Source organism: Python bivittatus, unplaced genomic scaffold (genome assembly GCF_059951505.1).
Source record: "Python bivittatus isolate LINGU-HERP-01145 unplaced genomic scaffold, Pbiv_v1 ctg000400_np1212, whole genome shotgun sequence".
NCBI classification, from domain to species: Eukaryota; Metazoa; Chordata; class Lepidosauria; order Squamata; family Pythonidae; genus Python; species Python bivittatus.
In genome coordinates this window covers 1,095,536-1,103,969 of record NW_028277073.1, presented here as the reverse complement: position 1 = coordinate 1,103,969, position 8,434 = coordinate 1,095,536, and positions in this window count along the sequence as shown.

Genomic DNA, 8,434 nt, shown 5'->3' with positions numbered 1-8,434 from the left:
ATGGTAGTTGGCCATTCTGCAGAACAGAGCTGAATCAAAGCTCACTAAGAGGAACTAAAGTTGAAGAAATAAAACATGATTAGTTGATGGGAACTGAAGCAGACTAACCATGCCACTCCAATTTGGAAAACAAAAAGTAGGAGGGCTACAACAGGGTGTTTGGGGAGTGGAATCTCCAACATGTAGTTTTCTCCTTAAGTGAACTGACCAGACTCCTGAGAAAATTAAAGAAGGACTGACATGGCCATGTGATGGTGCTACTGTGAATCCTCGCCTACAATTGGTATAGTCTTGAGAGGTGTTCTGCCCAAGCCAGGCTGCTAAGGAAAAGAAGTGAAGGGACCCTGAAACAGAACAGAAAGGGGCTGGCTGCACACCCGTCCTTGGAACTTAGAGACTAAGGCAAGAGCGTGCTTAGCAGCTGAGCTCAGTTTGTGCTCAGTTAAAGAACAGGGAGGAGAAACACAACCACTGAAGGGGACTGATATTTTATGTTGAGGATGGATTAGAATAAAAGAAGGGGGTGCCAAGGAGCAAAAAACAAAACAAAACAAAAAACTAGTGCACAAAGAGCATAAATGACTGAACAGGAGGGCATCCTCTGGCAACTCAGGCACTGAGCCCTTCCACAGATTAGCATTTCTAGTCCCTGAGTGAACACTGTGCCAGCTTCAAGAGGATTCATGTTACCCACTGGTCTCACAATTACTTGCATCTCATCTCTCTCTCAAATTGCAGCCAGTATTTGCACTCTGAGCCACTTTCATTCTAGGACTCCAAAAAAGGAAATGGATAGATTTTCAAGTAGGGCAGCCAACCAGAGCTTTCTGCTTCAGATTTACCAATCTCTGAGTTTACTGCCCACCCCAAGAGCTTCCAGTGATCTGTGAGCTCTCAGCAGCCTTTCTGTCTTCCTTCACAAGAAAGAGAAGGAAAACGTGTTTGTTTTTCTCTCTCTTCCTTCCATAAAATACATTTGCCCACATGTATTTCTGCACATTTCTCTAGTGGTTTGGAAAACATTTCTTCCGGTAGAGATGGAGGAAAGGAAATCTTGAAGCAAATTCAAGAACCCACTACCCCCAAAAGACTTCTGTTCACAATGGTGGCATTAAGTAACTCTTTCTTTATTGTGATGACATGGAGCAAACCCTCTGAAGTCTGTTAGCCCAGCAAATCCAGATTGTAGTGTGGTAGGAAGGTCTGGAAGGGAGAATCTATTTCTGCAATTACAAGCGAAGGCTTCTGTTCACCATGGAGTTATATGAGCAAGTCCTGCTTCTCTGGAGTTGGACAGAGTGAATCACAGGCTGGGAGGAAGGGTGGCAGACAGTCTCTCCAATATGGAAACCAGCTTCCCAAAAAGAGGAAGTGCTCACTGCAATGTGAGTTTCAACTTTCTCTGAAGTGACTGGCAGCCAATTTCCTGAGAGGCATGTGGACCCAGTGTTTTTAGGAAATTGCCATGTATCATCATGGGTTTGTAGCCAAAGAGTGCACCCAGAAGAGAAGCAGGATAGGAAACACCTCCTTTGGTACAATTACTTGCAGTTACTGTACCAAAGACTTTCTTCCAAATTCTTAATTCTGGTTTTATGGGAAATAACAATAATTCTCTTCAGTGGTCTCTTTGGCACCAGTTTGCTAATTCCCCACAGCAATCATTCCATTTGATGGGTGAACTGACAGCTGCAGGTCCATCCTCTCCCTTCCCTCCATGGCAGGGTGAATGACTTGCCTGGTGCTGCTGATAGCAGATACCCCATTTTCCCCCTTCCTTCTTTCCAGAAAATCTTCCCACTCCCCTATGCATGGATTTGGCACTGGACTGCTGGACACTGTCAAGAATGTACCACCCAGCTGTGTGGATCAGGCACTGCTCTGCCAGGACTAGGTGCACAGCTTTAGCTTGCAGAGTGGTAGTTAATGTGCCACTTCCCCCAACTTCTCTTCCCCAACCATTCACTGATCCCATGGAACAACTCCATAGGACTAAGAATCACCCTGTCCACTTCTCTGGTCATCTGGGATCTGCTGCCAGCTGTGGCAGGATTGGCAGAATTAGGAGAACCCTCAGAGGTAAATGGCCCTGGAAAACAGTAGCCTAGGACAGGTCTGCAGATGGTCTGAATGGCAAGATTTGTGTTGGCAAAATGTAGGAAATACCACTTTAAAACTGGCACAGGAAAAGACAAGTGCAGGTGGCCTTTGAGGTGGGTCAGGGGTGAGTGGAAGACAAGGATATCCCTTCATGTTTTTCTCAATTGGTGAATGAGGCATCTTTCTGCCATGGTTTGTGGGCTGTGCAGAAAAGCCCCAATATTATATGCCAGGTGGAATCATGGAGCACAACAGAGGCACAGTTAAATCGTAGTATGGTAGAGCTAATTGGAAGTTTAAGGCCCACCAAGTATTTTGAAAAATGAGGATTCTAGCACTTTAAGCTAAGGGCTATAAACAAGAGCTTTCTGTAGAGAGTATAGAAGATGACCAAGAGAGGGGAGATCCGTTAACAAGGCAACGATCAGATAAACATGGCTTAAGCCCATACGAAGGTAGAAATTTATGAAAACACCTAAGATAGAAATTTATGAAAATACCTCCCTAATTCACATGAAGATAAAAGAGGGAGGAGGGAAAGCACATTCAGACTTTCAAGATTGTTACTATAGTTCTAATATAAATAGGTAGGCCTACGTGATCTAGACTATCTTGTAGGGCTGATGCTTTCTAAAGGCAAAAGAGGAATATGATATATAGGCATAGGTGGCTGCACATTCTTTTAGAATGCATCCCTTCTCCTTGAACTAAATGACCTGTCTGCTCCAACTCTCTGGAGATTCAAAGCAGGACCTACATGATTGTAGATATAGAAGGTAAGAGAGAAAGAGAAAGAGAGAGAAAGAAGGAAAGAAAAGAAAATCATCTGTCTGATATTCACCAATAGGAAAGACTCAGTCAATGAAGTGGGCACAGTAGGACCTATAGAGGAAAGTGACTCTTTAAAGCGAGAATTTTGGGTTTTAAGGAAAACTAAAGCTGATTGTGGTTAAATGTGTATCTTTAAAAGTGGATTTTAATTCATTCAGAACAATGATTCCACAGCAGGAGAAATTAATGGAAAAGGAACCCCTATGGATATGAACTTCTTAAAAAGCATGATCACAAATAACTCCAATGAGGAGAGAGGAGGAGAGAGAAAGGGGAAAAAGGAAGTTAACAACAGAAATCAAAGTGGCTGCTTAAAAAGTTTCATGAAGATCTAAACATCAAAAAGCCCATATACAAGGATAAGTTTTTAAAAATGGAAAGAGTGGCATATAATGAAAGGAAAGTATCAGGGCATAGTCTGAATCTGTAAGAATGGGGTCAGGAAGATTAAGGCTTAGAATGAGCTGAGGTTTTCAATGAACACCAAAAATTAAAATAAGCTTTATTTGGGTATGTGTGGACCGTAAGAGGAAAGTCAAGGAAACTGGCAGTCTGCTGGTAGAGAAGATGGCAAGATAGTGATGGGCAACGAGAAAGCTGAACTGCTTAATCCTGATTTTGCACAAAGGAAAAAGTGGCTCAACCTGTCAGAAGCTGCACCATAGGGACCAAAGAGAAATGTGGGTCAAATAGGCAAGGAAGAGGTGAGAGAACACCTAGATACTTTGAATAAATTCAGGTCACCAGGGCTGGATGGATCATGCCACAGGGTGCTAAAGGAATGGGCAGACCACTGTCTATACTGTTTGAGAACTCCTGGAATACAACGGAAGTGGCAGAAGATTGGAGAACAGCTAATGTCGTCCCAATTTTTAAAAAAAGACAAAATGTAAATCCAGGAAACTGCAGACCAATCAGCTTGACATCAATATCTAGGAAAATTTTAGGAAATATAATCATGCAGTGGGTTTGCCCATGCTTAGAAAAGAACAAGGTAATTTCTAGAAGCCAGTATACATTTGTTAAAAATAAGTTATGCCAGAGAAATGTTATTGGGTTTTGGTTTTTTTTTTTGATAAAGTGACTATACTAGTAGACCAAACAATATTGTGGATGTAGTGTGCCTAGATCTCAGTGAGGCATCTGACAAAGTTGATCATAGCCTCTTTCTTGATAAAATGGAATAATGTCGGATGGATGGTCCCACTGCCAGTTGGTTGAATGCATGGCCTAATGCAATACCTAACACATGGCCCTTAGTGAATCTATGTCTACATGTAGGAAAGTATGTAGTGGGGTACATCAGGGCTCTGTCCTGGGCCCAGTGTAAGAGTTGCCACATTCATTGCCGAATAAAGATGCAGGCTCATACAAAAGGTGTAATGCAGGTGGTTACAAACAAAGCCAGGGTTGGGTTGGCACAGATTACATAGCATTTTATAGGTTCCCCGTTCCCGCACTTTGCAAGTCCTGCCTGAGACTGCCCCTGCCTGCCTCTCGCCCCCCGGCTCTCCCCGTCTCAGTCCGATGGCAGGTTCAGTCAGGGTCCTTTGTTTCCTGGCTGTCTTGCTCATGAGGCAGGTCCTGTGAGGCTGACTCATGATTGCGCTTGATGGGCGGCTGAGCGCAGCTTGAGCTGTGGAGCTCTTTGTTTCTATCGTCGGCTGCTTGCCTGCAGCGGTTGGGGGAAGTTCCGCTTGTTACAAGGTAATTGAATCCTGCCGCGGGCTGATTGCCGCCACCTGCTGGCAGTTTACTTGCAGTTAGCACTGCAGTTAGCACAAAAGAGGCAATGTCATCTTGGGCTGCATCAACAGAGATACAGCATTGACCACCATGCTATACTGGTCAGGCCACACTTGGAAAACTCTATCCAATTCTGGTGGCCAAAATTTAAAAAGGATGCTAAGGAACTAGAAAGAGTGCAGAGAAGAGTGGCAAGGATGGTGAGGGGCTTGGAGGCTAAATCCCATGAAGAATAGTTAAAGGAACTGGTATGTTTGCCTTGAAGAAGAAAAGGCTTATTTAAGGGGACAGAAGATAGCAGGCTTCCAATACTTGAAGGGCTGTCACAGGGAAGAGGATATGGATTTATTTTCCAAATATTTACCTGAGGGTAGGACAGGAATCAGTAGTGGAAGCCTTGCAGAGAGAGATGCAAACTCAAAATAAGGAGGAATTTCCTGACCGTTTCCTGGAGTTTGAGTTTCCTGGAGTTGTCAGGGCTCTATCAGTGGAGGTTTTCAAGCAAAGGTTGGACCTCCATTTGTCTAGAGGATTCCTGTCCTGGGCCTCCAAGGGCCCTTCCAACACTGATGATAGGGTTCCATAAGAGCCGTGTTTCTTAACCTTGATAATTTTAAGCTGTGTGGACTTCAGCTCCCAGAATTCCCTAGCCAGCACACTGGCTGAGGAATTCTGGGAGTTGAAGTCCACACAGCTTAATATTGCTAAGGTTGAGAAATACTGCATAAGAGGTAGAAAAATTTACAAAAAGCAGCCCAGATTTGTAAATATGATATCAGGGAATTTAAAATTTAAAACTCAGAGTGAACTGATATTAATGAAGGAAGCTGGGATGGTCCAAAAGGGCTTCTTCATTGGAAAGAAAAACGAAAACAGTCTACCAACTGCTTGGTGAAGCTGGTGAATGGCCAAAAGATTGCAATGAATAGGTGGAACTCTGCAGTGTTATTTTAGCTTTAGTTTCACTGGATAAGTCTGAAGAATAGGTGGAAAGAGCAGCCTTGGGGCCTGAGCTGGATAGAGAGATTTATTTATTTATTGTCTGATTTATATCCTGCCTTTATTTTCTATAAAGGGAACTTACAGAGTGCGCCTACCTCCTATTTTTTCACATTCCCTGTGAGGTGGAATGGGCTGAGAGAGAGTGATTAGCCCAAAATCACCCAGTCAGCTTTCATGCCAAAAGGAGGATTAGAACTCATGGTCCCCCAGTTTCTAGTTCAGAACCTTAACCACTACACCAAACTGGCTATGTAGTCTGGGAATACAACCTGAATCTGTTCAATTCACCTGAGGTGATTGGATTCTTAAAGTAGTGAAGAAACATGGTGGTGCAGTGGCTAGCCCTCTATCCGTTCTTGTTGGGCCTCTCCCACTGTTTATCAAAAGGAGTTATAAGAAAATTATTCTGTCATAAAATTGGCTATTGCCATTGTCTTTGTTTTTTTCAACCTATTTTAAATTGCTTTAATATACAGAAAGAAAAGAAAAATATTCAAGGACACACATAAAGAAAAGAAAAATGGCAAACAAAATAGAAAAAAAAAACCAAAGGAAAAAAATAAAAGAAAGAAATTCCTGATGAAGTATCTGTGTAAGAGAGGAATAGCCTGCTTGTGGAAGTTGTGATTTTTCTATCTTGGGTAGTGTCAGATTCAGCAGGCACGGCACGGCACGGCACGGCACAGCGAACGCCACTACTCAGTTTCACCTAGTCAATTTCACCGCCCCAGGTGCTAGCAGTGGAAAGGGGAAGTTAGCCACATCGCAAACTAATTGCCGACAGGTGGCAGTGCTTAACTCCGGCAGTAAGTGGATACATTGCATCACTGCCAGCTTCCCTCGAGTGCTACAGACAAAAGTATGCTGCATGATCTTCTCTACTGGGGCATCCTTGTCTACCTGAACAACATCCTAATCTACTCCGAGACCCTGACCGAGCATGTGAAGCTAGTGCGTACCGTGCTCCAAAGACTGCTAAAGGCGCAATTGCATGCTAAGCTCTCGAAGTGCGAATTCCATCGAGAGCAGCTGGACTATCTTGGGTACTGGATATCCAGCTGGGGCGTTGGGATGGACCCGGTGAAAGTGAAGGATGTACTGGGGTGGGAAGCACCGTGGACCTGGAGGCAGCTCCAAAGCTTCTTGGGGTTCACTAACTTCTACCGGCAGTTCATCCTGAACTTCACCCAAATTACCCTACCGTTAACGGACTTGCTTAAGACTCAGGGCAGCGGCAAGCCCCCAAAACCCAGCATGCCCCTCGCGTGGACCCCAGAGTGTCAGGAGGCATTTGGGGACCTAAACCGGAGGTTCACCATGGAGCCCATCCTACGTCACTCCGACCCGGACCAGTGGTTCATGATCCAGGTGGATGCCTCCAACGTGGCAATGGGAGCGGTCCTCCTACAGCCCAGACTGGAGGAAGCCCTCCACCCGTGCACGTACGTGTCAAGGAAATTCACCGAGATGGAGAGGCGGTGGATGGTGTGGGAGGAGGCGTTTGCTATAAAGTGGGCTTTATCCACCTGGAGACATCTGCTGGAGGGGACAAGCCAGCTGTTTGAGGTGTGGATGGACCACAAGAACCTAGAGGCCCTTAGGACCCCGCGGAAGCTTTTGCCCAAGCAGGTACGCTGGTCCCAATACTTTGCCCAGTTTAATTTCGAACTCAAACATATACGGGGGAAAAAGAACTTCCTAGTGGACGGACTGTCCCGCATGCCACAGCACGCCAGCCAACAGGAGGAGATCATGGACTCGGTCATCCCTGCTACCCGGCTAGCCATGAAAACCGTGACTCACAGCCAAATGGGGAGGCGGGCAAGTGATGCAGAGCTCGACTCAAATGGACTTTCGTAGAAGCCGGTGAGAAAGACTCTTGGGTGGTGGCAAATAAAGACTCTTTGACGGGGCATGGGGGCTTGTGGTAGCACGAGGGCAAGCTGTATGTACCTGAGGGGTACCGGAGGGAGGTAATGGAGAGAGCCCATGACAATAAAAATGCGGGGCACTACGGCTTTGTAAAAACCCTCCATCTAATACAGAATTGGAGGCAATTCTGGTGGCCAAACCTTCAGAAGGACGTGGAAGCTTACACGGTGGGCTGCCCAACTTGCGCGATGGCCAAAGGGAGCAAGGGGAAGCCCCGGGGACTCCTCCAGCCTGTAGTGACTCCAGATGCCCCCTGGCAGGAAGTCGCAATGGACTTTATTGTGGAATTACCCGAGAGCAAAGGGAAGACAGCCATTTGGGTAGTGACAGACTTGTTTTCTAAGCAAGCGCACTTCATAGCATGCCGGCAAGTCCCCACGGCGGAGAGACTGGCGTGGATGTTCGTGCAACACGTGTATCAATTGCATGGCGCCCCCCAACGAATCGTGAGTGATCGGGGCGGGAACTTTATCGCAAAGTTTTGGTGGGAGTTCCTGAAGCGAGTGGTGACTCAGCAAGCCCTCTCCTCGGGGGCACATCCACAGACGGACGGGGCCACGGAACGCCTTAATGGGGGCTTGGAATAGTACCTCCAGTGCTATGTAGGCTACCAACAGGACAATTGGGCAGAGCTACTGCCGTTCACGGAGGTAGCCTATAACATGAGAGTTTCTTGGGAGCTGAACGAGGTAAACCTTACAGGTAGTTCTTAAAAAGAGGCTGGACAGCCTTCCCTCAAGAATGGTTTAATTGGTTTTCCTGCTGTTTTCCTGCTGTTTAATTGGTTTTCCTGGTTTTCCCCCTGAGGGGACCTCAAGGATTG